This window comes from Ptychodera flava (genome assembly GCF_041260155.1).
Source record: "Ptychodera flava strain L36383 chromosome 23 unlocalized genomic scaffold, AS_Pfla_20210202 Scaffold_24__1_contigs__length_23054250_pilon, whole genome shotgun sequence".
Lineage (NCBI taxonomy): Eukaryota > Metazoa > Hemichordata > Enteropneusta > Ptychoderidae > Ptychodera > Ptychodera flava.
The window spans coordinates 20,484,192-20,507,940 of record NW_027248278.1 but is presented as its reverse complement, the minus strand read 5'-3'; positions in this window follow the sequence as shown (position 1 = coordinate 20,507,940).

Sequence of the window (23,749 nt, the reverse complement as noted above, 5' to 3'; positions counted from 1 at the left end):
GACGTTAAGCATTCATTTTCTGAATGTCAACTGCATACTTTGTTGTCCTCAGTAACTTTTGCAATTAAATATTTGAAATTTCAGTGTATGAAAGAAACAAACTTAGTTCTACCTCACCAATTTGCAATTCATTATGTACAAGTTGTCAAAACACTAGTTGGTTACTGTTATATTGTACATGTGGTACATTGTCTACTGGTATGATGTTATTGCCATATTTTATTATAATAGAAGTGATTCACACTCTTCTAAATAAAACTATGCTTGTTGTACTCATACTTATATCTTGTGTCTGTAACTTGTATCTCCAAGCATTGCTCTCGACATATTTAATAAAGAGCACAGAAAAATTGCATTGTAGTTGCATGTTTATACTTTTGACCAATAAACCGATTGGAAAGTTAAAGTTTTTGACATTCATCTATGTTATTTTTTTCTGTGTTTGTTTTCTTTTGCTGGCTGGCTGGTAGGTTTTGGAAAAATCTAACGACGGTTAGCAAAGATTGTACTTTAAATGGCCCAATGTGAAATGTAGTGCAGTAGACTGAATGGTGTTGCCACTTTATCAACTGTTTCTAACAAGGCTACATTATGGATCAAATGTAATAAACGTTTCAGCTGTCAGCTCAGTCAGCACAGATTTGCCCCTGCATGCTGGCTGATTTCAATAATACATTGCGTAACGATACCAAAGGCAAGCTAAATGTTGTCATGCGACAAGACCGACTCCCACACTCAGCTGTGATACTAATCTTAAATGCACTTTATATTACCATGCCATGTTCGTCTCATTTTTATTTGTTGAGCTGAACCACGTGACTAGCCAAAGATGCACCCAATGGTTTGTTCAAATGCCCTTGAATATGAAGAATAATATTAACAACCAATAGTATACTTAACATTGTAATATTACATTATAATGTAAACTGTGATTTGTACAATATCGTTATAAGTCACAAATAAAATGAAGCACTTGTGGCACAATTTTTGGCACTTTTCCACACAAAATTGCCAAAGTTTTACAGTGCGCGTGACAGTGCGTTGCGTATTGAATTACTAATACACAGCACGTGACTATTCGTTGAATAAAATATTTATGAAATACAAGTCCTGTGTTCCCGTTGTCTTCTACGTAGGGACCTTTCGTAAATTTTGACGGTTTTCCTGGCCCCTTGATAATATAATGGAAATAATAGACTCCGCCATAACTATTAACTTAACGTTCATTTTGTAGGCGTGGGCGAGGGGAAAGCCAAAATTAACGGGCTCGGCAAGCCTCGTCTGTTATTTTGGGGTTTTCCTCCCGCCCCCTTGCCCATTAGTAACGTTAGTGGTCAGGAGTGTGGCCCTTTGTTTCTGTAGTAGTAATAAAGTTGGAACATGCGCAAGCATTTGAAATATAATCGTTAATCGTTAACATTATTATTAAAGAAAATGATGGAACTTTCAATTCACAGATTATGGCTGCTAGGAAGCTGTGTCGACCACTATTGTTACTGATCGGGATGCTTGTGGCATTAAGAAGACTGACTTTGTGCAGTAATGACGCAATGTTCGCTGGACAAGCTAGACCGGACGATCCACACGCTTGTGTTTGGTTCGAACCACTTACAGGGCCAACGTAAGATAGAACACATGTTAAAGCGTAAAAATGGGACTATGTGCCTGCAGTCCATGGGTCACCACAACTCCATCCCCCTTAAGCACTTTCTGTTACTATAATTTTCAGTAAGCTAGGACATCAGTTATGAAAATCTGCTCGTTTGCCATTAATCTGGAGGTTGGTATGAGCTTCAGCTCTTTGCCATGACAATGCAGAAGCAAAAAACGTCATGTTTTTCTGACTGAACAACATAAAACACAATGTTAATGTCTTGGTATATGTATTTGAAGCTGGCCAGTCGATTGCGATCACAATATAGGTCATCAAAGGTCATAGTCTTACCTAATTAGGGTCATTGTCAAGGCGATGCCCTGTTGAAAAAATATTGTAAATGCAAGAGGAAAAAGTAACATCTATAGAACAAAACTGCACAAAAACAAAATCTAAGTATTATTTCCATGGGTTATTTCCATGACCCCCTCCCAATATTATATATATATATATATATATATATATATATATATATATATATATATATATATATATATATATATATATATATATATATATATATATATATATATATATATATATATATATATATATTGTAAATTTCTAAAGAAAAGTTAATTATGAAACATGAATACTTCTTTCGTTTTGTCCATTAAATGATCCATTTTATAGACCTTTCCTTGATTATTTTGACGATAACTTTGTCCCACATATTGTTATATCAATGGTCTATATCAAACATGTTGGGTGTAAACGTTGCTAAGTTGTTTTGAACATTATATACTAGTAGCAAGTAGTCAGGGGAAGAAATAATACGCTTTTAATATACAAAACAGGGTGTGTTCACTGACTAGATAAGTTGTCTCACTTTTTTCAGAAGTACTCTCCCATAGGTGGAAATGAATTTAAAAACTTTGAAAATGTTTGACTGTGGCAGGTACAGTCTTTTAAGAGGGAGGACTACCCAATACCAAGAATATTGTCATATTCTTGAAATAAATTATGTTGTAGCTTGTAAAATGGCTGTTCCCAATCTACTTCTTCTACTTCTTGAGATAATTTTCATTCAATCTACTTCTTGAGATAATTTACATTCAATTATCCATTACCCCCTGATGTAATAAAAATTGTGAAAAAATGCTGAGTCAGTACTTTTGCATCAGTGACTTTTTAAAGAAAAACATACCATTATGATTCTCTGAAACAAATCAAGCACAGTAACATGGTATTTTTTTATATTTTTCAATAACATGCATTTCAGTGGATCATTTATGAAAGTTTTTTGAAATTGACAATATTCCTAGTATGTTTGTTGACATTTATACGTATATGCAATCCTATGCAATGACTAATTTTGCATAGCCCTGGGTAGTCTTTTACCTTATGCCAAGAAAAATCGCTATTTGCACCAAACCTACAATTAAGCTTATTTATCTTATTGCAAGTGTTACGTGCAGAAAACGAACAAAAGGGTGAACTCAGCAGTTAACGTTTAAACAAAATTTATTACGAAATAAAAACTAATTGCTAAGTCAGGGATAGAGTACAAGCTTTAAAAGTGTACAGACTACTTATCTCAGCTGTGACGGCAAAGCTCCAGTCTCAGAGTTGTAACAGTCAGTTGGATGAATGAACAGTCCTTGGGCTTGCAGCTGCACAAAGTCCACAGTATAAATCCAGCGTTGGCAGTGAAGGTCTTGAAAAGTCTTGAGAATGACTACTGCTGGAGTTTAGTAACACACAAGAGACACAATCCCAAAAGTCTGACTGCAAGCCTGCTGTCCCAGTATTTATACTCATGTGTTTACATAAGCATATAAGAACAATCTAGAACTTTTATTGACATGCTAATTACTGTTCTAAAATTATCTCTCTTACACAACTAATCAACTTTCCAGAACATTCCAAACATGACTAATTGAATTCAAGGTTGTGAGGTCATTAAGGGCAGTGACCTTGAGAATGTTCTAGACTAATTGAACTCAGGTCATGATGAGTGTGGGGGAAATGACCTACATAACACACCCCCTCTTCAAAAAAAAGAAAATTTTTCAAAGAAAAATCTTTCTTTTGCAAATGTAATCTTGAAAAAGATTTAAGTACTCAATTTTTTTTTTTTTTACTCTAAAGTAAAACTTCTTGAAAGTGAACAACAATAAACTCTAAATACGAGAGAGACAGTCTGCAATTAAATTGTCTCTGCCTTTGATATGTCTAATATCAAGATTAAACTCCTGTAACATTAAACTCCATCTTAGCAATCTCTGATTTTTGCCTTTAAATTTCTGCAGAAAAACAAGAGGTTGTGATCAATATAAACCACTATTGGCTGATTTGAAGAAGTAACATAAACTTCAAATGCTGTAAAGCTAATATCAAAGATAAACACTCTTTTTCAATTGTAGAGTAGTTTCTCTGGGATTTGTTAAATTTGCGTGAAAAATAGCAAACAGGATGATCTACACCATGACTATCCTCTTGCAATAAAACAGCACCAGCAGCCGTATCACTAGCATCCACAGCTAATTTGAATGGCAAAGTGAAATCTGGTGCAGACAACACTGGAGCACTTTGCAGTATGGTTTTAAGTGTATCAAATGCCTGTTGGCATTGCTCTGACCAAACAAACTTTACTTTCTTTTTAAGTAAGTTAGTCAAAGGCTCAGTAATTGTGGAGAAATTTGGACAGAGTTTTCTGTAGTAACCAGCCATACCGAGAAAGCGCATCAGTTGTCGTTTGCAGTTTGGTATGGGAAAACTTGAAATGGCACTGATTTTGGCATCAACAGGTTTTACCTCACCCTGTCCTACAGTATGTCCGAGGTAAGTTACCCTCGCCCAACCAAACTCAGATTTGGCAAGGTTGACAGTCAACATTGCTTTACTCAGTCTCTCAAAGAACTTCCGCATGAGCTTGATGTGTTCCTCCCAGGTGTCACTATACAGGACGACGTCGTCAACGTAAGCTGCACATCCGTCTAGCCCGGATATGACGTCGTTGATCATCTGTTGGAACGTTGCCGGAGAGTTCTTCATTCCGAATGGCATCACCTTGTACTGGAACAATCCGTCTGGTGTAACAAAGGCGGATATTTCACGAGCACGATCCGTCAGAGGGACTTGCCAAAATCCCTTCAGTAGGTCAAATTTCGTCACATACTTGGCTTTTCCCACTCGGTCGATGCAGTCATCAATCCTCGGGATTGGGAAAGTGTCTGTCTTTGTTAAAGTGTTGACCTTCCTAAAGTCCGTGCACATACGATAACTGTGATCTGATTTGGGAACAAGTATGCACGGCGAACTCCAGTTACTTTTACTGGGTTCAATAAAGTCATTGTCCAGCAGGTATTTGACTTCTTCCTGGAGATATTTCGCTTTTGTTGGATTCAGTCTGTATGGATGTTGTTTTACAGGCTTACTGTCCCCAACATCAACGTCGTGATAGATGACGTTCGTCCTCGTTGGAACATCTTTAAACAGGTGTTTATATTCATGGAGCAGTTCTTTCACCTGTTGTTGTTGTTCTGGCTGGAGGTGTGCCAACTTTGTAGACTCCAGCTTCTCCAGGATTTCTGAGTTCTGAAGCTTGACCGAGCCCAGCTTTGAGTTTAGAGTATTTTCACTCAAGTCAGTTTCAGTATCACTATCTTCATAATGGTTTGAACTGACTGCACTGACAGGCTGAGTTATAGTAAGATTATCCCTATCCAAATATGGCTTAAGCATATTTAGGTGACATAACTGTTTTTGTTTTCGCCTGTCAGGTGTTATTATGATGTAATTTAAATCACTCAATTTCTTATCAATTAGGTATGGCCCAAAGTAACGAGCATGGAGTGGTTTGCCAGGAATTGAAGTAGAACAAGAACTTTTTGACCTGGTTCAAACTTCCGTTTTGAGGTGCTTTTATCATATTTGGTTTTCATTGACTGCTGAGATGACTCAAGATTCTCTGGCTGATTCACATGCTTTAGAGAGTTTCGTACGAAAATCTGACACATATTGCAAAATATTCAGACAATCATCATCGTCTGATAGGAATTTCTCTTTAACGAGCTTAAGTGGGCCACGGACTGTATGTCCAAATACAAGCTCAAATGGGCTAAAACCAAGAGACTCCTGAATTGACTCTCTAACAGCAAAGAGCAAAAAATGAATTCCTTCATCCCACTGCTTCTCTGTGTCAAAACAGTAGGTCCTAATCATGTTTTTCAAAGTTTGATGAAATCGCTCAAGAGCACCCTGACTTTCTGGATGATAGGCGGATGACCTATACTGTTTAATGCCTAGCTGATCCATTACTTGTTGAAAAATTCCAGACATAAAGTTGGAGCCTTGATTGGACTGGACACATTTAGGGAGGCCAAATAAAGTGAAAAATTTGACTAAAGCTTTCACTATAGTCTTTGTCTTTATATTTCTCAGTGGTATGGCTTCTGGGAACCGAGTTGATGTACACATTATTGTCAGCATGTACTCATTTCCTGATCTTGTTTTTGGTAGGGGCCCAACACAGTCTATTAGTATCCTACTAAATGGTTCATGAAATGCAGGAATTGGCTGTAAAGGGGCCTTTGGTATGGCTGATTTGGTTTTCCAACCATGAACAAGTTTTACAGAAATGTTCTACATCCTGTTTGAGATTAGGCCAATCAAAGTGACTGAGAATTTTATGATAGGTCTTACCACTAAATGACCAGCCCAGGTAGGGTTTCATGGGCCAGGCGCAATATTTCAGCACGGTAGGGCTTTGGAACCACAATTTGATGTTTTATAGCCCAATCGTCATCAACCAAAACGTCTGGAGGTCTCCATTTACGCATGAGAATACCAGATTTTGTATAATAGGAAACAGAGCTATCTGAAGTTTTACCTTCATCATCTACCCTGTCAAACAAAGACAAAATATCTGGGTCTTTGTGTTGTTCTGCAATGAGATTTGATCTAGAAAATGTCTGACTTTGGTCAGCAGAAGTTTTACTGGAAGTTTCAAATCCACGAGGGATAACGGAATGATCCGTGTCAAACACCTGACTGAGAAAGGTGTCATTTAAGTCAACATCTGTGACATTATTTTTGAGAGTATTTTGATTCTCAGAAGTTTTCTTGGACATGGCTCGAGTAATAGCACAAGAAGGAAATAATCAGGTATCTCTTGTTCATTTGGCTCCGAATCCTGATCTAACTAGGATTATCAGTCACAAGTGGATTAGTAATGACCTTGTCCCCAGCAAGGTCGTTTCCAAGAAGAAGGTGAATCCCTTCAAAAGGCAAAAAAGGCCTAATACCTAAAGCCACAGGTCCAGAAACAAAGTCCGAAGACAAATAGACATTATGGAGAGGAACAGGAATGTAGTCATTACAATCTACCCCCTTAATAAGAACTTTAGAACCTGAAAATGACTTTTCAGAAAACGGCAGGGTATCTGCCAACAAAAGAGACTGGAAGCCCCGGTATCTCTTAAAATTTTGACAGGGGTAGCGGAAGAGAAATCACTAGAAAGTGATATAAAACCATTATGAATAAATGGCTCGAAAATACCCATAATGCTATCTTGAGAAGAACTGACCTTGACCTCATTAATTGGGGATAAGAGGGATTTAACCTCAGAAAATGTGTTGCACACATTATTAGACTCTAATTGAGTTGATGAAGAAATAAAGCGGTGGGCTTAGATCCACTTTGACCACTTTGACCTTCACGTTTTCTTTTCAATTTGAAACACTCTGACATTAAATGGTCGTCTTTCTTACAATAATTGCAAGAAAGTGTACCAAACTGATTGTCAGAAGGAGATTGAGACTTGGGATCTGATGATGTGGGAGTGTTACTTGAACTCTGTGAACTGTTGTCATTTGATTTCCTACTGTCCTTTGAAAAATTATTGGATGAAAAGGAGGAGTTAAATTTACCTGCATTGTTTCTGTAGGAAAAGGACTGGGATGGTTTGCTGAAAAATGAAGATTTGTGGGTCAATGAATAATCATCGGCCAAACGTGCAGCAACCTCCAATGTATCTGCCTTTTGTTCATTGATAAACGTCTTGATGTCACTCCGGATGCACCTTTTAAATTCCTCAATCAAAACAAGTTGTCGTAATTTGTCATAATTCTGACTGACCTTTTCAGAAGAACACCAACGATCAAACAGTTGTTCTTTTGTTCGAGCAAATTCAACGTAAGTTTGATCTTTCACCTTCTCACAATCCCTAAATTTCTGACGGTAAGCTTCAGGCACCAACTCATAGCCCTTGAGAATCAATTCCTTCACAGAATCATAATTTGAAGCCTGCTCTACTGACAACTGAATGTAAATTTCTCTGGCTTTACCCACCAAAGCACTCTGCAAAAGCATAGACCAGGACTCCTTAGGCAAATTCAGACTCTGAGCAATTTTCTCAAAATGAAGGTCTGGAAATATTTATCAACATCCTTTCCTTGGAAAGGGGGAACTAACCTGAAATGCTTAGTGATGTCAAACTTGTCTGAAGGGAAGAATTTTCCTGACTGTCCAAGCTCTAAACGTTTTATTTCTACCTGCAATCGCTGTTCTTCTAATCGCAATTCTTTTTCTCTCTGTCTTTCTTCCATTTCTAATCTTTCCTGCCTTTCTTTTTCTTTCATTTGTAATTCTTTTTCTTTCTGTCTTTCTTCCATTGCTAACTTTTCACGTGCCAAATCTGCCTGTATTTCTAACTCTAATTTTCTGAGTTCAAAGGAAGACTCAGGTTCATAATCTTTTAGGGCAGACTCCTCAAAATGGCCTGAATTAACTAAATGTTTTGCAATCTTGAACTGTATCTCTCGCTTGCGCATAGATCTTTTGACTTCTACTTTAAGGAAATTTGCCAGTGCTATGAGGTTGTCTTTTCTGGGGGAATTAAATGTGTCCTGATCAAGGTCCTCCATAAATTCGTCTGGCTTGAATTCCGCCATGATTAAATTTCGCTGAGTTCACAGTGTAAAGTAGTTTTGAAAAGGTAGGCAAAATGTTGTCAAACGGCTCAAAATATTCGTCTCCTGGACGAGCCCCCAATTTTGTTACGTGCAGAGAAAACGAACAAAAGGGTGAACTCAGCAGTTAACGTTTAAACAAAATTTATTACGAAAATAAAACTAATTGCTAAGTCAGGGATAGAGTACAAGCTTTAAAAGTGTACAGACTACTTATCTCAGCTGGGACGGCAAAGCTCCAGTCTCAGAGTTGTAAACAGTCAGTTGGATGAATGAACAGTCCTTGCAGGCTTGAAGCTGCACAAAGTCCACAGTATAAATCCAGCGTTGGCAGTGAAGGTCTTGAAAAGTCTTGAGAATGACTACTGCTGGAGTTTAGTAACACACAAGAGACACGATCCCAAAAGTCTGACTGCAAGCCTGCTGTCCCAGTATTTATACTCATGTGTTTACATAAGCATATAAGAACAATCTAGAACTTTTATTGACATGCTAATTACTGTTCTAAAATTATCTCTCTTACACAACTAATTAACTTTCCAGAACATTCCAAACATGACTAATTGAATTCAATGTTGTGAGGTCATTAAGGGCAGTGACCTTGAGAATGTTCTAGACTAATTGAACTCAGGTCATGATGAGTGTGGGGGGAAATGACCTACATGACACAAGGCAAAACCAATCATTTTGTACTTTCATTCTGGATACTATGTATATCCTCTCTGTACTTTTAACAGTGCAATTTGTGTAAATAAACATGACTACAACGTAAGTTTTCTCACTGATACACATGATACACACAATTAAAGACAAGCTAAGCACACACAATTCAGTTCGAAATTGTAGAAGCACATAATTGGCAAAGTGATATCTATATTTGAAGTTTAATGGTACACAGTTCGTAGGTTTCGAATATTTATGGAAAATGAGATGTTACATGCACGAGTCCAGCATACATTTCCGTCTGATGATGCTGAATAACTTGCAGACTCACGGTGAAAATTGGGGAAACCTAACTAGTGTTTTTTTTTTCTCTTTTTCACATTTGCTTGCCTTATAACAAAGGGGCTGCCACTAAAAAGCTACAATCCTGAGGAATATATGAGAACCTTTGTTTAAAAGAAGACCTTATCCATTACATGAATTCACATAATGTATATGTTATATTTGTGCCAGTACCATTCACAATTCAATATTCATAAATGCAGATAACCTGGATACGTTTAACTTCACATTTTGTAAACAGTACATTTTTTATCAAAGTTGACAGAGCATGCATATTTCACATTCTTTTACAAACTTTAAAATAGTCATGATGTACATGTTTTAAGATGAAGGAAACAAACATGTTAATTTGTTTTCTTGGCCTTTTCTGCCATCCGTTACTGAGAAATCATCATACATTGATCATACAGATCAGAACGAATGGAATTCTAAAGTTTTAGTAACATTGCGCAATGTGTGAGCCTACCCACGATTCTCCTTTATTCATACACACTGAGATCACTTCCTGACTACAGCAAATGCCCTATGTACACAGGATGCTATGGTCAATATATCAACAATCTGGCACCATAGTATTGATGCACATGATCTCCTGAATGCAGCACATTCAGATATTTGGAAACTCAAGCCTTTTTCCGCGTAGAAGCAAATTTGTAAATTTTTCACCAGATTTTTTAAACAGCTACGCATAGTTATATAGATCAGGACTTCTGCGCAAATATTTAATTGTTGTTTTTTCCGTAGCCCCTTTAAAAGATTGCAGTATTTTTGTCTGCCCACCCCCCCCTAATATTTCCTTTGGGAAGATGGATGCCATCCCCTGAAAATACTCCAGCCCCTCTGGAAGTAAATTCTGGACACTCCCTTATCCCATTAATTTTACACAATCTCGTGAAATTCGGTGTATGGTAAATTACGATTGGCCTGTAATAATTTCTATTTAAAATTGTATGGCTTAGACTCACTAAGTTGGTTTTGAATAGTGACAATCGAAAATCAGATAAACCTTCAGACCACACTTCACGTAAGCAGACATTTTGAACGCCATGTGAATCGTGCCAGACATAATTTGTAAACCATTTAATGAATGGTATCAAAGGGCTTTACCTAAAGTTCATTTGTATTATGTTCTTTGAATTAATAAGGTTAACGTAATGAGCTTGCATGCGTATTCTATCATGGTATAAATAATAACAGACAACAATGTTTTCCGAAAAATAAATGAAGCTTATAATATTTATTTTAGTGTTTTCAGATGCTGTGATGGTTACTTCAAAACCGAAGAGTCAAACCTGACTGAAGATTGTATAGGTAAGTGTTGTATACGATATTCGCCTGATGGATTTACTTAAACGCAGTACGAATAAAATTACGGTGATCCGTAAATTTTGGTGACGCCGATGGCAAAGAACGAAGTTCCATAACTACTTTATTTCAAGAACCTACCTCTGTCCATATATCCTTTAGAATTATATATTACTTATCACGTGAATGTATTCGTTAAGATAGGAAATATTAAATGTATCGAATTCAAATTATTGTTTTTTGTAGACGTCGGTCCGTCTTTATTTTCCTTGCCATCCTGCCATCTATTATGTTAGTATATACGCCGTTACGCTCGCTGTTGCTAAGTGATTGTCTTAGCGTGATAAATACTACCAAAATATTCTAGAAGCTTTGCTCTGATGGTGATCTTGTGTTGTACTGAGAAATCTACAAATACCGGATTTGAAATAGGATAGTTGAAGCAAATGGCTGACTTGCTATTTTGGTTCTAATAAATATGGTTTTTTTTTTGTCGATGAATTACATTAAAATTGAGAAGTTTTCAGCCAATTTGAGTCGGTATACCGACTAAAGTATACGAAGCCTAGGAAACTGTCGCTCGATCATGAGTTTCTAAGCATAAATCTAGATTGCAAACTTATTTTAAACGGATCTATTCACTTGCTCAGGTATCAAATTTCGACTTTAGTCGCACAATCGACGATTTGACATTATTTTGTGCAGTTTCCCTAATAACATATTCAAAAAATATTAATTCCACGATGATCTAACAAAAGTTCGTTCTTGTGCATAAATACATCCATAATTACAATTTCATAGATATAAATTATATGGCAGATTTTCAAAACGCAGTAACTTACCTCGATGTATTTTGCAGGAGTTCTGACGACAGGTGCATTCCTAATTGTACAAGGCGCACAAAACGTTTCACTCGCATGACACACTCTTTCCCAAGTATTAGGCGAATTGATTTTATATTTCATTGTAGACTTTTTAGATTAATTACGGAGTATTTTATAAATATATTACGTATCACTTACGTCATATGTGTCTGATAGCCTAATGGGTTTGTTGTGGCAGCTGATAATTAGAGGTTATAGCCATCAAGTGAGGGATTGCGCGGGTTAGGGATATAAGTCCTCGAGGTAAAAATTAACATATTTATCGGAAATAATCGCCAGGTGATTATTTCATCAAATCATGCCATAACCACATACCCTAACGCACCATTTATAACCCGATTCTGATAAAGTTAAATACAAGTGGGCAATGCCGTTATTTAGGCCATGAAGTTGAAACGACGGTTCAGGAGCGTAGGTCAAGACAAACTCCAAAAAGATTCGTTTCTGAACGCGCGTGCGTGCACAGTTGATTCCTTACAATAGTTCTTTTACCGATTCCATGATGCAGTGCGCGCCAGACGTTACGCATAGAAGTTTTTTTAGCCGTTGGGTACACACAGGGTACGTTACTCATAGAACTCTATGGCAGATTACACCCTGACCTATATTTTCGTCGCTGATGGTTAGATTATACACGGGGCATTATTTGGCATTGCAAATTTTGTCATTCTTCTATAACAATCCGTTGTACAACACAAATCAGCATGTTTTCGCTGTTTTGAGGGTGTTTGATATAGTCACTGCAATGCATTGTGGGATAACCGGGAAAAGGTCTACACGGTGACGCAACGCATCGGTCACACATCGAACTTGAGGATTTTGTTACTTGAGAAATGCTCAAAAACCAATTTAACAATACAGGTGGCCGTTTCATCGCCGTCGCTGTTTGTACAAACTCTTATATGTGACTTCATCGAGCTGCATCAGACTAAAATTTAATAATCAAAATGAACCTCAAGACGTAGACCTGACCGACATAATGGCGCGTAGAGCTCTCAATTTGCAAGACAAACTATGTGCGAGCTTCCGAATATTACGCAGGTCTTCGTATCGAGAATATAAACCATAGCTTCAGCCAATCAGATGGCGATATTATAACAGAGCATATTATACTGTAAATAATGTTTTGTTAATTTACGAAGATAATTCCGCCTAACACACTTAAATAACCTATCACAAAAATATTTTAAAACAGAATGCTTCCGAATTATTCGGAAATTGTCGGAAATGTTCTGAGAACTAAATACTTGCTTTGAGCTGGCTTGCCATTATCATACTGCGCAATGACATTATCCACATATGAGACAAGGTACTCTTAATGTCTACAATAGTAATTGTTTGAGCTCCAGAGTTTCATCTGAAAAGATGTTTATTTTTTATGACAGAATGCCCTGTTGGATCATATGGACGTTACTGCAAGAACGACTGCATTTGTGAAAATGGCGGGACGTGTAGCAATGTGGAGGTTCTTGTCATTGTTCAGCACAATATTTTGGAGAGAGTTGTCAATTTCTGTGCAATTGCCAAAACGGGGCTTCTTGTATGTCCGACGGCTCTTGTTCTTGTGCAAACGGCTTTTATGGAGATTTATGTGTTAATCAATGTGTATGTCCTGTAAATAGTGAATGTGATAGTAAAACAGGAGAGTGTGTTTGCCATAATGGTTTCTATGGAAAATCATGCTCGCCATGCAACTGTTCAAACAACGAACAATGTGATCAAATAAATGGTCTTTGTTCTTGCATACCTGGTTACTATGGTGAAAACTGTGATAAACATTGTTCTTGTTTTAATGGAGCGTACTGTGATATTGATCATTTGGATCTGTGTACATGCGCATTTGGATGGATTGGTTCAAACTGTACTGATTGTGATAGCGAAAAACGTAAATCAGATGGTCTTTTATATTGTGAGGATAAATGTTTGCACTGTTACAATGGGCACACGTGTTCGTTTCAAAATGGCGACTGTGAGTGTTCAACTGGTTGGCAAGGTAACAGGTGTGATAAATGTGACGCGGGCTTCTACGGCTTCAATTGTTCAGAGATATGTAGCAGTAACTGTAAAGAAAGTAACTGTAATCATGTTGATGGCTCCTGTCAGTGTGAGAATGGATGGACTGGTCAGCGTTGTGAGGTTCCCTGTCCTCGACATTGTGTTGTGTGTAATAAAAATTTCTGCACGTCTTGCAAAACTGGATGGACTGGTACAAAATGTACTGAGATATGTGATGCTGGCTTATATGGCAATGGCTGCAAACAAACGTGTCAAGAATGTAACTGTGCCTGTCTTGCAATCATATCAGTGGAAATTGTGATGACGTTGTCAGGTAAGATTTGTTAATTTATTGACCTTAAATAAATATTTCTCATTAACTTTGAAATATCACAATATTGCTCTGTTCCTTATCTCGCGTAGAGTAAGATTGCATGCGGCTCAAAATGCTTGTACAATTTGTTAAGTTCTTAATCGTTGTTCGCTTATTTAATTTACTCTCGATCGATCGAGGATTCTGTTTAAATTACATATTGCAATACTGAACGACTTGTCCGCAGTAACTGTTGCGTTCCTTTCGCATGTGCAGTAAACTTTCACACACGTCGTGATCACGCACTACTGCAAACGAATTTCGCATTCCAATTCAAATATTTATCATTTTACCTAAAATATTAACATTAATGAATCAAAATCATCGCTAGCAATTTGGTATCGGCTTGTGCAGCAGCCGTCACTGTCTCATTGAAACGTATGCATCATTACAAGACGATCAGACACACAGAGTCGCCGCAAAATTCCCACAATGCACGTTTTACGACATATGCCTCCAGCACAAATGTTTTTTAGTTTGATAAATATCTGAAAGCAAAATGTAATCAACTTATGACTACAAAACTTTAATTTAATAAAATTAAAAGGCATCTACATTAGTTGTTAAATGGGTTAGTGTAAAAAATATGTGTAAAATACTTTTCTTCGTCGTGGCCTCGCTGATGACGCCTACCGCCACTCACCGAGCCCAATTACCTGGAGGAAAGGACGCTGGGTGGTCGGGCCAAACGAGTGATCCTTTGAATAGCCTGCTGGCCATCAACACCTGTGATGAAAATGGGCATTTTATACGTATTTCTTTCAAAACACGTTTTCTATAAACTTTAAAGTGCATTTTCAATTGAAAAGATATTTCAAATGTTACCCCGGACAGAGTCTATGCGCTCAGCCCTAGTTTAGTGCTAGAAAACTGCAATAACGATGCTGTTGCTGTGACGTTTGCGGTGATAATATCAAATCATTACTAGGATGGCACTGGCAGATAGATTGTGAGTCATAGGGAAAATTGGCTTGGGGCATTCGTATCAAGAAGCATTCGCATTCGGCCGTAAGCTCGAGCCACTGTTTATGAACTTTATAGCTTGGTAAAGATTGAACCAACTCTGACGGGATTGCCATTCCACTTTACCATATAATTTCTCATAATAATACGATATCAAACGATATTTTCAAAAGATTGTGTACTAAATGAGGAACGTTTGGAAGTTCATCTTACTATACTGTTCTGAAAATACGACTTTTCTCCTTCAATAAATCTTGTTCACGAAGCTTAGTTTACGTAACACAAATCACGTGCTGTATATTTTCAGATGCGGAGAACAAAAATGCAAATACCCAAATGCAAAATATGTATGGAAAATCCGTTTAAACTTGAATGTCAAGATGGATGGATTGGGCGTCTCTGTGATGTAAAGACGGACAACGGTAGGGAAATAATAGTAGAGGGTTCATATATATATAATATATATATATATATATATATATATATATATATATATATATATATATATATATATATTATATATATATATATATATATATATATATATATATATATATATATGGCAGTGTTAACATTTTATGTTATGTATGTATGTATGTATGTATGTATTGCTTCATAATTGAAATAGAATCCAGACTAAAAGTCATTAATCGTCAATGATACAAATGCACATTACAAATACGGACTAGGATGTGTTGGAAAGCTGAATACTTGACAGTTAAACATGTCGTACGGAGTAAAAAAGGATGAATTTGTATAAACTTAAAAACATTGCCAAAATTATCAAAGTTAATGCAGCCGCCCTGCTACTGCAGTGTCATTGTCACTTGATACCCGCAGTGACAGAGATATACCTGACTCCGGTGTAGTTTAGGAAATGTTTGCGTCAAGTGACGCTCATGACAATGAAATATACTTGTTTACAAGAACAGGCCAGAGAGCAACACATGATATGGAAGGCAAGGAGAATTGTAAATATTACGAAATGTTGATTTCTGGCATATGAGAATAGAAACTACTGAAGAAAAGAGATGGCTCACCATAGCTGACTTTCTAAAATTGTCACATTTTCATCATAAAAACAACACAGTAAAACTTGGACAGTAAAGACTTTAATTTAAATGAAAATAAAAGTGACTTAACGGAATTGTTAATTTTGTACCAAATTTGATATTATTGCAGCCTCCATTCCTTTTATGGAATATTTTAACCTTCCAGTTGTGTCTATTTGAGCATCATCTCATATATGTCTTGTACTTTGAAAAAATATTTTTGGTAGGTCACTGTGATCAGTTCTTTATGTTACGTGCAGAGAAAACGAACAAAGGGTGAACTCAGCAAATAACGTTTAAACAGAATTTATTACAAAAATAAAACTAATTGCTAAGTCAGGGATAGAGTACAAGCTTTAAAAGTGTACAGACTACTTATCTCAGCTGGGACGGCAAAGCTCCAGTCTCAGAGTTGTAACAGTCAGTTGGATGAATGAACAGTCCCTTTGGCTTGCAGGCTTGAAGCTGCACAAAGTCCACAGTATAAATCCAGCGTTGACAGTGAAGGTCTTGAAAAGTCTTGAGAATGACTACTGCTGGAGTTTAGTAACACACAAGAGACACGATCCCAAAAGTCTGACTGGAAGCTGTGCACGTCCCTTTTATAAAGGCATGTAAGAACAATCTAGAACTTTATTGACATGCTAATTACTGTTCTAAATTATCTCCCTTACACAACTAATCAACTTTCCAGAACATTCCAAACATGACTAATTGAATTCAAGGTTGTGAGGTCATCAAGGGCAGTGACCTTGAGAATGTTCTAGACTAATTGAACTCAGGTCATGATGAGTGTGGGGGAAATGACCTACATAACACACCCCCTCTTCAAAAAAAGAAATTTTTCAAAGAAAAATCTTTCTTTTACAAATGTAATCTGGAAAGGATTTAAGTACTCAAATTTTGTTTTACTCTAAAGTAAAGTTTCTTGAAAGTGAACAACAATAAAATTTCTTGAAAGTGAACAACAATAAACTCTAAATACGAGAGAGACAGTCTGCAATTAAATTGTCTCTGCCTTTGATATGTCTAATGTCAAGATTAAACTCCTGTAACATTAAACTCCATCTTAGCAATCTCTGATTTTTGCCTTTAAATTTCTGCAGAAAACAAGAGGGTTGTGATCAATATAAACCACTATTGGCTGATTTGAAGAAGTAACATAAACTTCAAAATGCTGTAAAGCTAATATCAAAGATAAACACTCTTTTTCAATTGTAGAGTAGTTTCTCTGGGATTTGTTAAATTTGCGTGAAAAATAGCAAACAGGATGATCTATACCATGACTATCCTCTTGCAATAAAACAGCACCAGCACCGTATCACTAGCATCTACAGCTAATTTGAATGGCAAATGAAATCTGGTGCAGACAACACTGGGGCACTTTGCAGTATGGCTTTAAGTGTATCAATGCCTGTTGGCATTGCTCTGACCAAACAAACTTTACTTTCTTTTTAAGTAAGTTAGTCAAAGGCTCAGTAATTGTGGAGAAATTTGGACAGAATTTTCTGTAGTAACCAGCCATACCGAGAAAGCGCATCAGTTGTCGTTTGCAGTTTGGTATGGGAAAACTTGAAATGGCACTGATTTTGGCATCAACAGGTTTTACCTCACCCTGTCCTACAGTATGTCCGAGGTAAGTTACCCTCGCCCAACCAAACTCAGATTTGGCAAGGTTGACAGTCAACATTGCTTTGCTCAGTCTCTCAAAGAACTTCCGCATGAGCTTGATGTGTTCCTCCCAGGTGTCAGTATACAGGACTACGTCGTCAACGTAAGCTGCACATCCGTCTAGCCCGGATATGACGTCGTTGATCATCCGTTGGAACGTTGCCGGAGAGTTCTTCATTCCGAATGGCATCACCTTGTACTGGAACAATCCGTCTGGTGTAACAAAGGCGGATATTTCACGAGCACGATCCGTCAGAGGGACTTGCCAAAATCCCTTCAGTAGGTCAAATTTTGTCACATACTTGGCTTTTCCCACTCGGTCGATGCAGTCATCACCTCGGGATTGGGAAAGTGTCTGTCTTTGTTAAAGTGTTGACCTTCCTAAAGTCCGTGCACATACGATAACTGTGATCTGATTTGGGAACAAGTATGCACGGCGAACTCCAGTTACTTTTACTGGGTTCAATAAAGTCATTGTCCAGCAGGTATTTGACTTCTTCCTGGAGATATTTCGCTTTTGTTGGATTCAGTCTGTATGGATGTTGTTTTACAGGCTTACTGTCCCCAACATCAACGTCGTGATAGATGACGTTTGTCCTCGTTGGAACATCTTGAAACAGGTGTTTATATTCGTGGAGCAGTTCTTTCACCTGTTGTTGTTGTTCTGGCTGGAGGTGTGCCAACTTTGTAGACTCCAGCTTCTCCAGGATTTCTGAGTTCTGAAGCTTGACCGAGCCCAGCTTTGAGTTTAGAGTATTTTCACTCAAGTCAGTTTCAGTATCACTATCTTCATAATGGTTTGAACTGACTGCACTGACAGGCTGAGTTATAGTAGGATTATCCCTATCCAAATGGCTTAAGCATATTTATGTGACATAGCTGTTTTTGTTTTCGCCTGTCAGGTGTTATTATGATGTAATTTAAATCACTCAATTTCTTATCAATTAGATATGGCCCAAAGTAACGAGCATGGAGTGGTTTTCCAGGAATTGGATGTAGAACAAGAACCTTTTGACCGGGTTCAAACTTCCGTTTTGAGGTGCTTTTTATCATATTTGGTTTTCATTGACTGCTGAGATGACTCAAGATTTTCTCTGGCTAATTCACATGCTTTAGAGAGTTTTGTACGAAAATCTGAGACATATTGCAAAATATTCAGACAATCATCATCGTCTGATAGGAATTTCTCTTTAACGAGCTTAAGTGGGCCACGGACTGTATGTCCAAATACAAGCTCAAATGGGCTAAAACCAAGAGACTCTTGAATTGACTCTCTAACAGCAAAGAGCAAAAAATGAATTCCTTCATCCCACTGCTTCTCTGTGTCAAAACAGTAGGTCCTAATCATGTTTTTCAAAGTTTGATGAAATCGCTCAAGAGCACCCTGACTTTCTGGATGATAGGCGGAGGACCTATACTGTTTAATGCCTAGCTGATCCATTACTTGTTGAAAAATACCAGACATAAGTTGGAGCCTTGATCGGACTGGACACATTTAGGGAGGCCAAATAAAGTGAAAAATTTGACTAAAGCTCTCACTATAGTCTTTGTCTTTATATTTCTCAGTGGTATGGCTTCGGGAACCGAGTTGATGTACACATAATTGTCAACATGTACTCATTTCCTGATCTTGTTTTTGGTAGGGGCCCAACACAGTCTATTAGTATCCTACTAAATGGTTCTTGAAATGCAGGAATTGGCTGTAAAGGGGCCTTTGGAATGGTCTGATTTGGCTTTCCTACCATTTGACATGTGTGACAAGTTTTACAGAAATGTGCTACATCCTGCCTGAGATTAGGCCAATAAAAGTGACTGAGAATTTTATGATAAGTTTTCCTGACTCCTAAGTGACCAGCCCAGGGGGTTTCATGGGCTAGGCGCAATATTTCAGCACGGTAGGGCTTTGGAACCACAATTTGATGTTTTATAGCCCAATCGTCATCAACCAAAACATCTGGAGGTCTCCATTTACGCATGAGAATACCAGATTTGTATAATAGGAAACAGAGCTATCTGAAGTTTTACCTTCATCATCTACCCTGTCAAACAAAGACAAAATATCTGGGTCTTTGTGTTGTTCTGCAATGAGATTTGATCTAGAAAATGTCTGACTTTGGTCAGCAGAAGTTTTACTGGAAGTTTCAAATCCACGAGGGATAACGGAATGATCCGTGTCAAACACCTGACTGAGAAAGGTGTCATTTAAGTCAACATCTGTGACATTATTTTTGAGAGTATTTTGATTCTCAGAAGTTTTCTTTGACATGGCTCGAGTAATTGGCACACGAAGGAAATAAATCGGGTATCTCTTGTTCAATTGGCTCTGGATCCTGATCTAAAGTAGGATTATCAGTCACAAGTGGATTAGTAATGACCTTGTCCCCAGCAAGGTCGTTTCCAAGAAGAAGGTGAATCCCTTCAAAAGGCAAAAAAGGCCTAATACCTAAAGTCACAGGTCCAGAAACAAAGTCCGAAGACAAATAGACATTATGGAGAGGAACAGGAATGTAGTCATTACAATCTACCCCTTAATAAGAACCTTAGAACCTGAAAATGACTTTTCAGAAAACGGCAGGGTATCTGCCAACAAAAGAGACTGGGAAGCCCCGGTATCTCTTAAAATTTTGACAGGGGTAGCGGAAGAAAAATCACTAGAAAGTGATATAAAACCATCATGAATAAATGGTTCGAAAATACCCATAATGCTATCTTGAGAAGAATTGACCTTGACCTCATTAATTGGGGATAAGAGGGGTTTAACCTCAGAAAATGTGTTGCACACATTATTAGACTCTAATTGAGTTGATGAAGAAATAAAGCCGGTGGCTTAGATCCACTTTGACCACTTTGACCTTCACGTTTTCTTTTCAATTTGAAACACTCTGACATTAAATGGCCGTCTTTCTTACAATAATTACAAGAAAGTGTACCAAACTGTTTGTCAGAAGGAGATTGAGACTTGGGATCTGATGATGTGGAAGTGTTACTTGAATTTTGTGAACTGTTGTCATTTGATTTCCTACTCTCCTTTGAAAAATTCTTGGATGAAAAGGAGGAGTTAAATTTACCTGCATTGTTTCTGTATGAAAAGGACTGGGATGGTTTGCTGAGAAATGAAGATTTGTGGGTCAATGAATAATCATCGGCCAAACGTGCAGCAACCTCCAATGTATCTGCCTTTTGTTCATTGATAAACGTCTTGATGTCACTCCGAATGCACCTCTTAAATTCTTCAATCAAAACAAGCTGTCGTAATTTGTCATAATTCTGACTGACCTTTTCAGAAGAACACCAACGATCAAACAGTTGTTCTTTTGTTCGAGCAAATTCAACATAAGTTTGATCCTTCACCTTCTCACAATCCCTAAATTTCTGACGGTAAGCTTCAGGCACCAACTCATAACCTTGAGAATTAATTCCTTCACAGAATCATAATTTGAAGCCTGCTCTACTGACAACTGAATGTAAATTTCTCTGGCTTTACCCACCAAAGCACTCTGCAAAAGCATAGACCAGGACTCCTTAGGCCAATTCAGACTCTGAGCAATTTTCTCAAAATGGAGGAAATATTTATCAACATCCTTTTCTTGGAAAGGGGGAACTAACCTGAAATGCTTAGTGATGTCAAACTTGTCTGAAGGGAAGAATTTTCCTGACTGTCCAAGCTCTAAACGTCTCATTTCTAACTGTAGTCGATGTTCTTCCAATTCTCTCTCCTTTTCTCTCTGTCTTTCTTCCATTGTAATTCTTTCTCTCTCATTTGTAATTCTAGTTTCTTGATCTCCAAATTTGTCTGCATTTCTAATTCTAATTTTCTGAGTTCAGAGGTAGACTCGGGCTCATAATCTTTCAGTGTGGATTCCTCAAATTGGCCTAAATCAACTAGATGTTTGGCAATACGGTACTGTATTTCCCTCTTGCGCATAGATCTTTTGACTTCTACTTTAAGGAAATTGGCCAGTGTTATGAGGTTGTCTTTTCTGAGGGAATTAAATGTGTCCTGATCAAGGTCATCCATAAATTCGTCTGGTTTAAATTCCGCCATGATTAAATTTCGCTGAGTTCACAGTATACAGTAGTTTTGAAAAGGCTGTCAAAATGTTGTCAAACGGCTCAAAATATTCGTCTCCCGGACGAGCCCCCAATTTGTTACGTGCAGAGAAAACGAACAAAAGGGTGAACTCAGCAAATAACGTTTAAACAGAATTTATTACAAAAATAAAACTAATTGCTAAGTCAGGGATAGAGTACAAGCTTTAAAAGTGTACAGACTACTTATCTCAGCTGGGACGGCAAAGCTCCAGTCTCAGAGTTGTAACAGTCAGTTGGATGAATGAACAGTCCTTTGGCTTGCAGGCTTGAAGCTGCACAAAGTCCACAGTATAAATCCAGCGTTGACAGTGAAGGTCTTGAAAAGTCTTGAGAATGACTACTGCTGGAGTTTAGTAACACACAAGAGACACGATCCCAAAAGTCTGACTGGAAGCTGTGCACGTCCCTTTTATAAAGGCATGTAAGAACAATCTAGAACTTTTATTGACATGCTAATTACTGTTCTAAAATTATCTCCCTTACACAACTAATCAACTTTCCAGAACATTCCAAACATGACTAATTGAATTCAAGGTTGTGAGGTCATCAAGGGCAGTGACCTTGAGAATGTTCTAGACTAATTGAACTCAGGTCATGATGAGTGTGGGGGAAATGACCTACATAACATTTACAATTTAGCTAAATGTAGTCAGGAATTCACAATCTACTACCCTCTCATGATCGTCATTCTGTGTGCTCGTCAACAGGTGTTGATCTTTTCAGAGTTGGATAAACTGAAATCGACTTAGACTGATAAATCCAAAGAGTCTACTGATGGTTTTAAAAATAAATGAATGTAAGAATTTGCCCCAGGAATATTGCTCTATAAACATCAATAACAGGATGTGTCGAACATCTGTGAGCAGAACAGCCCAACACTCGTTATTTTTTTTACTTTTCGGCATCCCTAATAAATATGCGGCTATATGATAATTGGCGTTGGGACTTGAAAAATGTGATCATATAGGCGGGTCAGAATTGACATTCTGATTAAAAGATTTCAATCGCGATTCCTCCAGTACCCCCCCCCCCCTCTCACCGTTATTTGTGAACGCAGCCTTAGGATGCGAAAACAGCTACTACTATAGAATAATACGTAACGGGAATGACAAATAGGCTTCAATCAATGGTCAATAATTGATAAAGGGAGGGTTTATGATGCGCACAGGATAAAATGTTAACACTGCCAAATAAGAATCCTTACATTCTACCACTCTGAATTTTCACATTGGCTGTTATGAGGCATTTCAGGTTGCTGTGTTATTATTAAGACGCTTTAGCACGTCACCGTCATGTTCATATTATCATACTCTAAGGACAATTTTTTTCTCGGTTTAAGTTCTTCAAAGAAGAATTTTATTTACCTCAGGCACTAATGTGACTGGTAGACAGAGCATTACTGCCAGTCCGATGAGAGAAGGAGCTATTTCAACCCTGTCTTTGGTTATAATAGTCACTGTTGTTGTCAGTGTTTGTTTTGGCATAGCAATTGGCATTATGATATTCTACATGAGACGAACAGCACACCGGTAAGTTGTAAAGTCCTACAAGCGTTTACTTTCATATTCTTTTGATATACATGCAGAGATAGATATGTATTGGGTAAATCTTAACGAACACTAAAGGCACTATTGTTCTCTAACATGCACATGATTGTGTCCTAGGTCAGATGAAAAGTGTTAATTTCTTGCCTCTTTACTAGCATATAAAAAAGTAGATATGTTATGTTTAAATATATTACAAAATCATCCACAAAAGAACGGCATTACAAACTGTAAACACGTATGCAGTAAACGATTACCGAGGTTTTTCCGAAAGGATAAAGGCATACAAGATCATA